Genomic DNA, 15,552 nt, shown 5'->3' on the forward strand with positions numbered 1-15,552 from the left:
CTCAAACAAGACCCAATCTCCAAACAAGCACTGATGTCCAGCAAGACCCATCTCTCTACCCAACTCTATACCAACACAGATCAACTCTCCCTCTTGGTCAGATCTCCCTAGCTCCGATCAGGCAAGACCCATCTCGGTCAAGCTCCGATCAAGCACCAATCAAGACCTACGAGCTCCAGTCAAGCACCGATCAAGACCACGAGCTCCAGTTAAGCACCGATTAAGACCCACGAACTCCAGTCAAGCACCGATCAAGACCCACGAGCTCCAGTCAAGCACCAATCAAGACCCAAGAACTCTAGTCAAGCACCGATCGTTCCACAAGCACCGATCTGTCTCTCTGTTGGTTTGTCCGTGTGGGTTTGTTTGTGTGTGGGCGTGTTTGTGTATTTGTGTGTGGGTGTGTTTGTGTATTTGTGTGTTGATTTGTCTGTGTGGATGTGTTTGTGCGTGGGTGTGTTTGTGTGCATTTGAGGAAAAAGAAGATTAGGAGAGGAGAAGCCAGTGAGTTCGTTGTGCACGGAGAAGAGAGAGGAAAAAAAGGAGCGAACGAGAAATTAATAAAATAATAAATACACATGCTATAGAAACCATGCATATATGCACGGTTACTGTATCAATTGTGTATTTATACACAATTTTACACCCACTGATGTAGGTGATTTTTTACTTAAATTGTGTAAAAGTAGTTAGTTTTTCCATTTTGCACATTTATGCACAAGCTGATGTAATTGCTCTAAGTGTAGAGAACGGAAGTTACAAAACAGAAGAAGCAAATCGGTTGTCGTTGAGTCCTTAAAGAAGAAGATGGTAAAAGAAAAATGTGAAGAATAATGAAGTCGAAGTCTTGAAGAAGAGATGATTCTAACTTCATTTTGCAAAGCTATTGTGCATTTTTCTTTCATTTTTCTCTTTCTTTCTACTGGGTTTTCTTAACTTACTCAGATTTGCACCATCTTGCCCTTAAAAAACTGCCAAAATTACCACAAAAAAAAGGGTAAGCATTTCATGTTTCGGCCCGGTATCCATTTACCGGCTGAAACAGCCGAATTTCGTAGATACGGCCGGTATTTTTTCCGGTACGAAACAAGGAGGGTATTTGTACCGGTTTACTAGCCAGTACGGTACGAGATTAACTTCCTTGATTCCTCCTCAGCCCACCTTCCCCAACCTTCTCAGTCATAGATTGCTCATGAAGTTCTGATTCTCACGTCTTCACTATCGTTTATCTGTCCTCGGTCAAGGCCCATGGCCCAATATATACTCTTGAGCCCTTTATCCCTTTAGCTTTTATGACCAATTTTATTTTTTAGGGAGGCCAAATATTTTTTTTTAATTTTATATATATATATATATATATATATATATATATATATATATATATATAGTTCTATTACTGTCCTCAACCCTAGCTACCTCGTGTAAAATCAAACTTGAAGTATGTCCTTTCCTAACATAGAAATGCGACTGATCCCATTGGAAATGTTGAACCCTACCTTTGATATTTCAAGATCGTATCCATAACAACCCCTAAAGTCAAATATGAAGTATGTGTTGCAATGGCAGAGAGATTTTCATTTTCTCCTCTCCCCCCCCCCCCCCCCCAACCAACCCCCCAAAAACAAAATTTAAAAGGGGAAGAAGGACCTCCAAAAATATTGCATTTCTTTATAGATAAAGTTTGGTTACAACTTAACTCAATATCTTTTTATTAAATGTGAATTTTAACAAATCAAACATTTTCTTTTTACATTCTCCATGTTTGAAAAAGTTTCTAAAAATCAAAGATCAATGTTATATTATCAATTAAATATTTAAATTTCAAGTTTTTATAGTCCAAAATTATTCATTAAAAAAAAAACTTATGAATCGAATAGTAAATAACAATGAATTGACACGAAATTTGACATTTATGTTAAGAATATGCAATCCAATAGTTAGATTTACAAAATATGTAATAGTGTTAACTTTTTAGTGGGAGTTGTAGCCATTACAAACTAGTTTGTAGCAAAACTTTGCCCTGAAAAATTCATTACTAACTTATGTACCAAAGAGTCCCCTACTAGAATCATCCTTAACAAATCTCTAGTTTGTTTTTACTTTTTACTTTGTTGGTAGGTAATCTATGTAAGATTTCACCATCCATCAACAGTGTCATCAATTAATATTATTGTTACCATCATTTTGATCAGGTTTTTATTATTATTATTATTATTTATTATTAACTTATTATGTTTGTACAATGCATAGAATAATAAGGGAAATGCTAACGAATGCCCTTAGGGTACTGGTTAAAAATTCAGTTAAAGAAAGTTTTTATGGGAAAAGAAAAAAAAACAATTAATGTTTTGACAGTTTTTTTCATTTCCCATAAAAGTGATGTTAAAATTTTCTTAAAATGGATTCTTAACCAGTGCCCTAAGGGCATATTATAATAATGGAATACTTGTCTATCAACCTTTTTTTTTGTTTTTGGGTTTAAGACAATTTCACTTGCATGGTTTTTTCCCCCGTTTATACTTACACATGAACGTTGAGGACAATAGGCTATTGAGTTGCGGTCACGAGTTTCACAAGGGCGCGTAATGGTCTGAAAATGTTTTTGACCTTGAAATAAATGAGCGACAATTCTCCTTAACAAAATGGTGAGTCAAATAACAACCGCTGCTTATATGGGCCCGAAAGAAGATTCTAGTTATAATTGGTTTGTATGGAAATGGTCATGTCAATATACCCTTTCACTTTCACTTTCTAGATATAAGCATATATTTATGTGAGGACACAATTTGTAACGACCCAGAATAATATTGGGTTCTCACGTAAAAAGGTCCAAACAATATCATTTGTAGAGCGTGGGTTTGAAAGGCTAGGCCTTGGTCACCAGATAGTGGTTTTTCGTGGTGTTCGTACATAATTAAGTCGTGTTCGCTCTAGGAGTCTTTCTCCTGGAGTCGGGCTGAGAGGCTCTGGTTTTTGGCCATTTTTCCCAGCCTCTCTCCCGGATTGCTTGTTCCTCCTTTTATATTAGCCTGTACTTCTTATCCTTCGTCCACGTGTAGGATCGACTTTTTCAAGGCTGATACTTGTCCCATCAGCCCATACCCAAAGTGGTCAGGGGTGGTTGTAAAAGTTGAAGAGCATGGCTCTGTCAGGTGCAGAATGCTTTATTGCAGTTCTAGCAGCCTTTTAATCGTGCTGTTTCGCACTATGATCACTCTTCCTTTTAGGGGCATTTATGGCATGCCGAGCAGGAGTTCGTCCTCGGTCATTTCCTTAGACCGTCCTTGACTCTCATGGTGCGTCCTCTGCTCTGTATCTCCTCGGCACAGGCCTTGGGCCTTAACGTGAAATGGGCTGGGGTTACAAACTCTCTGGCCCCATAATAGCCCCTCAAAATCCTACTGTCCAACCTCTTGTTCAGAGAGGAGGGTTTTGGGTGATGTCACGTCTTTATTGCAATCTGCCTAGTTTTGCCCTTCATTAATGTGAGTGTCTCTTCATCTATCCAGGAAGCACACCGAACTACGAGACATTCCTCTGAATTCATTCACGCTGCGTTCTTGCCGTTTCATTATTCAAAACGCGCCTTTAATGACTTCCCTTTACGAGATCATTTAAATTCAACAGTTTACTGACGGCGTGGGGAAGTGGAACGGGTATATTCTCGTTTACAGATTTCCTTGGAAATTTGGATAGATTAAATGCCTCCTGTTTCGTCCTTCATATAAGAAGAAAGACAAGAGGTTACTTCTCTTACACAGAGACCTTTTAATCCTTTTAAGGTCTGAAACCCTTAGCCTCCCCCAGAGTTTCCTTTATCCGCTAGTTTATACTTTGAATTGTGATACGTTCGAGATAGGAGCGAGAATGAAGGGACCATACCCTTCCCAGAAATGCTATGTTCTTCTGAAGCTTAAAATGGCTCAGTCAGGGCAGGGATGGCAGAGACTCAAGATACCTCTCATCCTCCCTTTAGCCAAAATCCGAAGCAGGGGCTCATCGCGTCAAACTATTGGTGCGACTGAGCTGGGGTCACCCATTATTAGTACCAACCGCTCTCTTATGAGCATAGCTAATAGGACACCAGCGTGTTAAGAGTCAGGACTGACGCAGGGACAAAGTACCCCTGCTTCTTCCTCTCTTCCTTCACTGGCGCCTCCTTTTGCCTCCCCTTCTTCTTCTTTCCCATCACCAGATCCATCCTGGTGTTTTTCCTTCTTCCTCTTCTTCTCCTCTTCCACCAAGGAAGGTCCTTCTCTCAATATGGGTGCTACTGGGGCAAAATTTGGAAAGACTTGAAAGCAGATCTTAAAAAGATTTCTGGCCGTTTGTTTGTTTTGTTTTTTATTGTTTTTGTAATTCATTTTCTATATAGGCTTGTTTAAGCCCTTCATTGTATGCTGTAATACCTCTTTATATTAATAAAAGTCATCATTGCTTTATTTCGTATATTCTATCTCTTCTTTTTGAAATAGTTATGCCGTGAATAGACGTACTACCCTGTGACTTCTTTTTTATTTTTATACTATGAATGATACTTAGGGCCGAAATCCCAGTTAATAAAAAGTCCTTGCTTTGTGCTTATTGAAACTATCCGGCATAATAATGCCGATTTGAACACATGATACTTAGGGCAGAAATCCTTACTAAGAAAAAAAGAAAAAGATATTATGATGAGCTTATTAGAGCTGTCTGGCATAATAACGCCAACCTGAGAAAACAATACTTAGGGCCGAAATCCTTTACCAAGAAAAAAGACGTTATTATGAACTTATGAGAGCTATTTGGCACAATAATGCCAACTTGAACAAATGATACTTAGGGTCGAAACCCTTGCTAAGAAAAAGATATTATTATGAACTTAATAGGGTTGTTTGGCACAATAATGCCGATCTAAGAAAACGATACATACCCCAAAAATAGCCGAGATGACAGCTAAATGCTCGGTGCGGTGTAGGAGGTACTCATCCGAGGACATATAACCCAAAAATGAACAGCCCCTGCAGGTTGCTGAGTAATAAGGCGTTTCACCATCTTCCTAATAGCTTTCATAGCCTTAACCTTTTCTGGTATTTGATCCGAGGATTGAGCAACTTAGAATTCTTCTTAAGTAGCTAACATTTCCATAGGTTTGAGTTCGAGGACCATGCAATACCTTGGTTCTGGCCAAAACTTGATATTTAAGTAGTTGGTTTCCCCATAGGTTTGAGTCTGAGGACCATGCAATACCTTGGTTCTGTCCAAAACTTGATATTTAAGTAGTTGGTTTCCCCATAGGTTTGAGTCCAAGGACCATGCAATACCTTGGTTCTGTCCAAAACTTGATATTTAAGTAGTTGGTTTCCCATAGGTTTGAGTTCGAGGACCATGCAATACCTTGGTTCTGTCCAAAACTTGATATTTAAGTAGTTGGTTTCCCCATAAGTTTGAGTCCGAGGACCATGCAATACCTTGGTTCTGTTCAAAACTTGATATTTAAGTAGTTGGTTTCCCCATAGGTTTGAGTCCGAGGACCATGCAATACCTTGGTTCTGTCCAAAACTTGATATTTAAGTAGTAGTTGGGGGAATTATCCCCTCGGCTATGGCGTGGGACCTTGGTTTAAGGGGATTAGCTCCTCAGCCAAGCCCCTAGAACCATCCGTGCTACTGACACTACAAAGTGCAGCCCCTAGTGAAGAAACATAGCCCCTAGTGGGACTTTACGCTAAAACACTATATCCGGCTACTGAAAATGATGTGAAGGATCGTATCAACCCACCACCATTGCCAAGACACAAGCCTTCCCCACAGACGGCGCCAATTGTGAGGACACAATTTGTAATGACCCAGAATAATATTGGGTTCGCACGTAAAAAGGCCAAAACAATATCATTTATAGAGCGTGGGTTTGACAGGCTAGGCCTTGGTCACCAGACGGTGGTTTTTCGTGGTGTTCGTACATAATTAAGTCGTGTTCGCTCTAGGAGTCTTTCTCCTGGAGACGGGCTGAGAGGCTCTGGTTTTTGGCCATTTTTCTCAGCCTCTCTCCCGGATTGCTTGTTCCTCCTTTTATATTAGCCTGTACTTCTTATCCTTCGTCCACGTGTAGGATCGACTTTTCCAAGGCTGATACTTATCCCATCAGCCCATACCCAAAGTGGTTGGGGGTGGTTGTAAAAGTTGAAGAGTATGGCTCTGTCAGGTGCAGAATGCTTTATTGCAGTTTTGGCAGCCTTTTAATCGTGCTGTTCCGCACTATGATCACTCTTCCTTTTAGGGGCATTTATGGCATGCCGAGCAGGAGTTCGTCCTCAGTCATTTCCTTAGACCGTCCTTGACTCTCATGGTGCATCCTCTACCCTGTATCTCCTCAGTGCAGGCCTTGGGCCTTAACGTGAAATGGGCTGCGGTTACAAACTCTCTGGCCCCACAATATACATTTGAATCATTTAGAGCCTTTAAAAATTTCCAAGATTTTATGGCCTACCTCGTGACACTCAAACTTATATCATTTTTTTTTTTTTTTGAGAAATGGATACTTGCTGATATATATTAAGCAATAGAGGGAGAATCATCCAATACAAAAGACATAACATCAGTTGGAACACACTCCAACCAAATTAGAGAAGAAAAAAATTGTCTCGCTCGCTGGGCTAAGGCATGAGCGACCGCATTGCCTTGCCGATGTACGTGAGCGAAAGATATACTCCGAATTGAGTTTGATAGGTAGACAATATCCTTGATGAGATGCCCACCTCGAGAATTCTCCATACCGGTTCACCTTAAAGAGTTTACCACAAACTCAGAATCGCCCTCGCATACAAACTGATCATAACCCGATTCAGTAGTAAAGCTTATGGCGCGCCGGGCAGTGAGGAGTTCAAGGATTTCCACCGCTGGAGGTTTCACGATCTGCTCGGATAGGGCAGCTAACACCCGACCCTCACTGTTGCGGACTACTACCCCAATTTCGGCCTTATTAGATTCCGCAAACATGGCACCATCATAGTTAGTTTTCATTGAACCTGCACTAGGAGGTTGCCATCTGATAGGAGTAGCTCGGCGTCTGTAGGAATGGTGGCTGTCCAGCCCCCTGAATTCGTAGAGGTAGTTCTTGGCAAAATCAGCGATATTGCGAAGAGGCAGGGGATTTTCATTGAGGTGAGATTTGTTCCTTTGATACCAAATTGACCAAGCCGTAACTGCAAATAACGGTAACAAAGACGATTTGACTCGGATTTTTTGCAGAACTTCCGAGAAAGAAACAGGGGCCATTAAGCTCCTGTCCACCCATCCAAAATCCGAATCCCAAACAACTTGGATGCAACTACAACTCCATAAAGTGTGCACTACAGAGTCCGAGTCCCCAGAACAGCGAGAACAACCCGATTCATGGAGAATTTTTCGCTTCAGAAGGTTATCTTTAGTGGGCAGCGAATTGGTGCAAGCTTTCCAGAGAAAATGCTTGACCTTGCCGGGCACCTTCAACTTCCATATGTTTTTCCAGAGCCTTTCTGCGAGTCCGAGACTTGAGGCCAATTCATTTCAAAATTATGGAGCTTGCAAAGGAGTTTATAACTAGACTTTACCGTATAGCAGCCTGATTTTTCTGTTTTCCAAACCAAAGTGTCGGGTTGTGGGGTAGAACACAGGGGAATAGACTTGATGAGACTTGCTTCAGGTGGAAAAAAGCACAAATCAATAAGGTTGGTATTCCACCAACCCGTTGCAGAATTATTCAAAGAAACTACTGTGGATTCTGGTGTTAGATGCAAAACAGGAGAGCTGATTCGACCATCAGGACTAGGAAGCCAAGCATCTCTATAAATCTGAATAGATTCTCCACTACCTATTCTCCAGAAAGCTCCTTTGTTAATTAAATCTCTAGACCACAAAATACTTTTCCATGCAAAAGAGCCCGTAGAAGTCTTAGTTTCAAAAATTGAGCAATTTGGAAAAGACTTTGCCTTGAACACTCTGTAAAAAAGAGACTCCTTATCATGAATCAACCTCCACACCTGTTTAGCCAACATGGCTTTATTGAATTTACATAAATCTTTGAAACCTAGTCCCCCCTCACTCTTTGGTTGACATAAAACCTTCCATTTTTTCCAATGAATTTTTCTCCTATCACCCCTTTGACCCCACCAAAACTTTCGAATGAGCATCTCAATGTCTTGGCAAAGCCCAATAGGCAATCGAAAACAACTCATTGCAAACGTAGGGATGGCTTGAACCACCGCCTTCAATAGAACTTCTTTGCCCGCTTGCGACAATAATTTCTCCTTCCACCCTTGGAGTTTACCCCACACCCTATCTTTTATGAAATTTAAGCTCGCCTTTTTTTTCCTCCCAACCACCGTCAGTAAGGCCAAATACCTTTCATACTCCTTTATTTCGGCCACCCCAAGCAAATTTTTTATTTCTTCCTTTGTAGCAATAGAGGCATTGCTACTGAAAAAGAGGGTAGTTTTATCCGAGTTAATTTTTTGACCGGATGCACGTTCATATTTTCCCAATATCTCCTAAATTTTTTCCACATCCCCCACCCTAGCTCGGCAGAACAATACACTATCATCTGCAAAAAATAGATGAGAGATCTTTGGGCCATTTCTGCAAAGGGAAACCCCCTCAATATGCTTATTGTCCACTGCATGATCAATTAACCCATTTAAACCTTCAGAACATATTAGAAAAAGATAAGGGGAGAGAGGATCACCCTGCCGAATACCTCGAGTTGGCACTATATGACCTTTAGGTTCGCCATTGACTAAGATCGAATAGGATACAGATTTTATGCACTCCATAATCCATCCTATCCACTTCGAGTCGAAGCCCATTTTCTCCATGATCCTTTGAAGGAACACCCATTCCAACCGGTCGTATGCTTTACTCATATTCAATTTTAAGGCCATATGACCCATTTTTCCTGTTCTTTTTCTTTTCATGTGATGCAACGTCTCAAAGGCCACCAAAATGTTATCGAAAATAGCTTTGTCCGATTGAAAGGCGCTCTGAGATTCTGAGATAATATGGGGTAACACTTTCTTCAACCTGTTGGCCAAAACTTTCGAAACAAGCTTTCACAAAATATTACATAGAGCAATTGGACGGAATTCAGTAACAAATTCGGGACTTTTCACCTTAGGAATTAGAGTAATAAAAGTGTGATTCAAACCTGGTTCAATTGAATTCGAATTTAGACAAGAAATCACAGCTTTGACTACGTCATCCCCAATACTCTCCCAATAATGTTGGAAAAAGATTGGCAGCATTCCATCTGGGCCCGGCGCTTTTAAAAGGGCTATTTGCTTCAAGGCTGTCTCCACCTCTTCCTTCGAGAAATTTCTGGTTAAACAGTTATTCATATCATTGGACACCACCTTTTTTGTATGTTGGACTACTTCCTCAATGTTGTACGGATTAGAGGTAGTAAACAATTGGTTGTAATATTCAATAATCATCTTAGAAACCTTTTCATCACCTGAAGCTATTCTTCCCCGAGAGTCTCTGAGTTCAGTAATGTTGTTTCTCCTGAAACGCTGAGACGCACGGTTATGGAAATAGCTAGAATTTTTATCCCTAGAGATCATCCAGTGCACATGACTATGCTGCAGCCACATTTTTTCTTCCACTCTAAGCAAATCGGCCACTTCAGTTTTTAATTGAAGAAAAAACTCCACACTCCCTCCTTTCGTTGTAGCCTCTTCCGCTAATTTTAGATTCTTTTTTTTCTCTGCCAATGTACTTACAACATTACCAAAAGATTTCTTACTCCAATCACGCAACTGGGTTTTGCATGTATCGACGTTCATCATAACTTTGGGCATAGGTGGTTCCGAGGAGATGGTCTTCCAAGTGCTCTTCACTGTGTCATGGTAGCCTTGCTCTTCTAACCAAATATTTTCAAAACGCCAGGGGCGTTGAGGGTTTAAACTAATCCCATCGGGTAGGACCAAGATAGGACTATGGTCCGATGAAGCACACACTAGAGTTTTCACTTTAGTTGCAGGAAAAAGGTTAAACCATTCCGTTGTACACACTGCCCTGTCCAGCCTTTCCCAAACAATACCACCATCCAGATAAGTTTTGTGCCAAGTGAACTTACTACCCACAAAACTAAGATCAAACAAACCACATTCATCTAAGGCTTCACGGAATTTCAGCATTTGACCATAAGGCCTTAACCGACCTCCCAACTTTTCCTGCGACTTCAAAAGTTCGTTAAGTCAACTCCACATAGCCACAATATCGAGAAGCGATTATTTAATTCTCGTAACAAATCCCATGATTCCATACGAAGTTGGGTTTCAGGAGCACCGTAAAAACCGATAAAGCGCCAAACATTCACCTTTCATCTATTGATCAAGACATCAATATGATTATGAGAGGAAGACATGACTTGCAAGTCAAAGTCCTTCTTCCAAAACAACACCAAGCCACCACCACGAGTTAATCGAGAAACTCCATGGTGATGACCAAAACGAAGCGAATCACGTAAACCAGTTAGCCTAACCTCATCCAGCCATGTTTCGGCTAAAAACACCACCGTAGGATCTTGTGCTTGGACTAAATCGCCAAGCTCCTGAACTGTCTGCCGGTTTCCAAGCCCGCGACAATTCCAACATAGAAGATTCATAATTCCTGGCGGAGTTGCTTCGCAACCTCCGCCGATCCTATTTGTGTAGTAAACAACATGCTCTGTTTTTCAGCTTCCTCCTCTGTTTTTTATTTTTTTTTCCTTCACTGCATTAGCTTCCTCACGGGCTTGAGTTTCCCTTATTTTGCGTTTTGGGCCTTCAACCCCATAGGGTGCTTCCTCCATTAACTCAGAATTGGGCTTAGTTAATAATCTAGTCCACTGGCCTTTCTTCACTTCCTTTATTGGGCCCGGCCCAACTCCAGCTTTTCCTTTCCTACCCGGTCCAGCCAACCCTTTACTTATATCTGTTTTTGCACTCATTTTGTTGTCTGATACACACCCCAACCAATCCGCCTCTCTACTCTGACAGCCCTTAGCTTTTGGTAGTTGTGAACCTAGTTGACCCTCTAAGCACCCTATTTTCTCACATGGGACATGATTATACTTTTGTATGTCACTGTTAATTTCCTGAAGTTTTGCCAGAAAAGGGTCTCCCTCAGCATATGTTCCCATGCTTTTTGGGAGAAAATCAGAGTTTAAGGTCATAGGTAAGTGTTCCACATCACCCATCGAGGCTCTACCTCCACTAGTGCTCACGTCGCTGTCATTGGTTTGGTGCGCGAAAGCTGGTGGTGAGGAAGAGCCAGCTTTACCCTACAAATCCGTCATCAACTCCACATCAGTCCGCAGTCTCGAGGCAACCAGAGGCACAGCGACATTTATTGCATTCCCTATCAATACCGAGGCTTCCATTTCGGCTTGTTCTCCAGAGGGAGGATGGCCAGAGTTTTCCGGTGACGATGAAGTCTCCGTTTGAGCACTTGAGTTCACCTGTGACTACTCCCCATTTGATTGATGACCCCCTTTGTCTTCAAAGAAACCCGATACATGAACAACAGATTTTCTGATGTTGCCTGTCTGAGAAGCACGCATAAATGGTCCAAATTGTTTATCCTGAGGCTTAAGAGAACCCTTACTTTCAATCCACAGATGGCAATCTTTCTCATCGTGATCAAGGCACCCACACCAGTAACATATGATGGGTAACCTTTCATATTTGAAGGAGACCCATACTCGGTCACCTTCTTCCAGATTAACTATTCTTCCCCGGCATAGTGGTTGTGTCACATCTACTCTGACCCTCACACGCACACAACAGCCTCCTACCTCTGTTGGATAAGTTTCCGAGAAGCCAACCTCACCCAAAGAACTGTATATATCTTCTGCCACTTCCTTAGACATGTATCTTATTGGAATATCGAAAACTTGCACCCAAAGAGATGTTTTGTTAAATCTAATATCTTGTAATGGGGTGTTTTTCTCATACTTCTGAATCACCACCAAATGTTTATCAAAAGTCCAAGGTTCACTGATCAAAACCCGGTGTACATCTTCCTGGTTTTCAAAGACAAACAACAGAACATGGTTACCCATGTTTTTTATTGTGAACCCCTTAATCGCTCTCCACAGAGGTTTGAAGGTCCTAGCAATAGCATCAATGTTCAAAGCTCTTCGGGTTAAGAACTTTGCTGCAATGATATGTTCCTTGGATCCTTGATTTTTTCCCAACGTGATTTTGTCTCCCTCTTTGTCCAACAACGAAAATTTGGTCCATTGTTTTGATAACTCTTCCATAACAACTGAGCTCAGATAAGAACGGATAGAAAGGGATGGAAGTAGGAACTTAACTTTAGAGAAAAGAAAAAATAAACTGTTTCCCAAAGATTCTCATGTATATGTCTCATGAAAATTCAACTTGTTCATATGAATGATTCACATAGCCAGCAACATGAAACCATCACAAGGGTTTATGTATGAAATTGACAACTCGAGATATCTGTCTTCTTTTCTTATGGGAGGGTATGGGAGATTGTTTGGATTACTTTTGTAGCGGAAAATTCCTATGAACACCTTGAAAGTTAATTTCAAAGTTCAATCCAACTGGTCATGAACTATAAGAAATAATGCTTGTAGAAGGGCACTACAGGTCAGGACTCGGGAGTCTTTTCACAATTCTTGATTAATGAACTGCAAGTCACACACCTTTACGAGTGAGAGAGCGCACAGCCATTCTACTCAATTTTGCATCATGTGCAGAAGTCACATACCATCTATTCCATTGCTATGAGGTGTCCTCTTTCCATCGGATAATTCTTCTATAATTCAGTTGGGCATCAGGGGCCTCATCATTGAAAATCTTTTGCTTTTTTTTTTTTCCCTCTATTTTTCCTACTTCTAAATGTTGGGTGCTGTATGGCTTCTAGATAGCAAGATTATTAATCTCAATCATTGATACTTGAAGACATATGAAATATTGAAAGAAATTCACTGTTAAATGGAAATGGGAACCCAATAGAGGATAACAAAAGCTCTTGTGGAATACTAAAATATAGTCACTCATGTTGAGAGGAAGTCAAAATGTCTTAATTTATGCAATTATGGTTGTTGTGCTCCTATACCACATTTAGAAAGGAACATAAAGAGAAAGATATCATAGATAAAAACACAATAGAGACAACAGAAATTGAAAAAAAAAAGACACAGAAAATCCATAGGTTTGCTTATCCATTTCTACTTTCATATAGTAATAGCAAAAAAATATCTACGTACTGGAAAGCAAAAAATTACTAGCATATAAAGCTCTCTTACTGCAGATAAATTTTTTACAAGAATAAGAAACTGATACTTTAATGCAAAAATGTGTCTTTATGTATGTTACATTGTAATCTCCCAAGGATTTTTAATTTTTTTTTCCTTTTTCCGTTTCAATTAAAGAATGCTCAAAGAGCTGAATTCACAACCAAAATCCTGTTGTGTTTGTGTGTATTTACATCTATGTATGCAAACTTTACTTAAGCCCTCAGACAATTAAAACCAATCAGTTCTAGATGATTGTGCAGACTTCAGAAATGTACTCAGTTCAAAACTAGAAAGTGGATATACCTTCTCTGTGAGATATTTAAATGCCACCTTCTTTTGTCCTGCTTCATATATATTGCATTGGGAGTATATCTGATATCACAATATAGATACAAAATCTTTAATCACCTGGAGTAGGAAAAAACTTGAAACCTTTTAAATGTTCAAACCAACAAATAATAGAATTTGGTTAATAAAAATAGCACCTGTGATTCCACACTGGCACAAACAGCATAAATGCCCCAGATTCTGGTATAATTGTTGTAAAGATGCACTTTCCCACATCTAACTCGAGGATGCCGCGATTTGGTCCCATCAAAAAAACAATGGTGAATGGGCACTCGAATGCATCTGTCACCAATATGTGAAGGGTCTGCTCCAATGAGCATTGTCTTAATTGTCATGTTGCAAGAAGTGACACCTGAAGCCAATATTTGAAGACATTAACTGTTATTCTTTATTTTGAAGAAATTAACTATTGTTCTTGAAACAAGGAATTTTGATCTCACCCTAGAAACAGTAATATCTGTGCTTTCCCTAGTGATATCTATCAGTCCATCATCATAGTCACAATAAGCATTGTCTTAATTGTCATGTTGCAAAAAGTGACACCTGAAGCCAATGTTTGAAGACGTTAACTATTATTCTTGAAACAACGAATTTTGATCAGTCCATCATCATAGTCACGAAGGGTGCAGCGGTCTATCCATAGTGGGGGTCGAACCCACGACCTTTTGATCCGAAGTCAAACGCGCTAATCCACTGCGCTACGCGGTGTTTTGTGAACGGGTTATGCACTTACGCTTCCTTTTTATAAATCTCAGTTGTAGTGACAAGAAATTCTTGTGTCAGTTTGCTCCTTGTTTAATTTTTACATGTCTACCAATAATAATTTTGTATATTTGATTTCTTTTTTAAACATCGGGATTGTATGGTTTCAAAAAAAAAAAAAAAACCGGGATTGTATTAAAGGTTCAAGACAAACTATTTTAGTACAAATCATTGAAATTAGTGTTTAGAATCTCTCTAATGTCAACACAACTATCATTCAATTATTCAAATGAATAATTCAAATATAAAAGGCTGTACCAACCTTGCATATTTGATATGTGCGTTCGTTTTTACACGTTGTGAAAAGAATGATTTGGTAATTTAATAGTAGGAAGTGAGGAGATATCAACTTTGATTCTTCTAATAAAGAACAATGGACCATATCACAGAGTTAAAAAAATTCTATACAAATATTATCAAATGAGCAAAATACATTTGAAGTCTAGGCTTTTCAAAGTCCTATTTAATTTTTCTTTTACAAATATTTTTTGATAGGAGGTTGGCAAAAATTGGAATTAACTGAACTGTAATTTATTTTTTTAGATAACTTAAATTCACTTTATTTTCATAGTGAATTTATCTACAGTTTTGAAGGCCTTATTTTTTTAAGGTATAATGATACTTTTATCTAACTTATTTTTTAAGTAAACTATTTAAGAAAAGTATAAATTATTTTATTTTTTAAATTCATGGAAAATTAATGGCAACAAAAAATTCTCAACAACTTTTATTTTGCCTGCAACCATTTTAACCTTTCGTAGACAATTAGATTTGATGATTCCTTGATTATCAGTGGGTTGATAAGACTTGAACGTTGATCTTCGGGCTATCTCCTGTAATACCAAACACACAGAATCAGAGGGGACCGGTGAGGACCGGCCAAAAATCCTCCGATGATTAAGTTAGTTACTTTGAACTCTCTGTAACGAAGAAGTATTCTCTTAGAAGTAAGAAAAATGTCTGAATACCTTTTTCCTTCATCGAAGAAGCCTTATATAGTGTGTGTGTGGAACGGTTATCTGTTTGGTAACCGTTCCCAGTGTCGAGGAGTCCGGAGAATTGGGAGTAACCGCTGTGGAAGTTACCTAGGTCGGACGGGCCGATGAACTCGTCCATCCATAGTGAGGATGGACGAGACCTTCATGAGGAGCTCGTCCACTTTTAGTCCATCCATAGTAA

The 15,552-nt window shown here is 39.7% G+C and overlaps 1 protein-coding gene and 1 non-coding gene across 3 annotated transcripts in view; one reads left to right on the forward strand and one right to left on the reverse strand.

Annotated features, from left to right (window-relative positions):
* Positions 1–15,552, forward strand: part of LOC126691692 (exocyst complex component EXO70H1-like) — a 197,056-nt gene that overhangs the window by 147,389 nt on the left and 34,115 nt on the right. The gene's annotated exons all lie outside the window — the stretch shown is intronic.
* TRNAR-UCG (transfer RNA arginine (anticodon UCG)) lies at positions 14,244–14,319 on the reverse strand. The gene has a single exon. It is a non-coding gene; the product is annotated as a tRNA-Arg (tRNA).

This window comes from Quercus robur, chromosome 7, assembly GCF_932294415.1.
Source record: "Quercus robur chromosome 7, dhQueRobu3.1, whole genome shotgun sequence".
In the NCBI taxonomy this organism is placed as follows: domain Eukaryota; kingdom Viridiplantae; phylum Streptophyta; class Magnoliopsida; order Fagales; family Fagaceae; genus Quercus; species Quercus robur.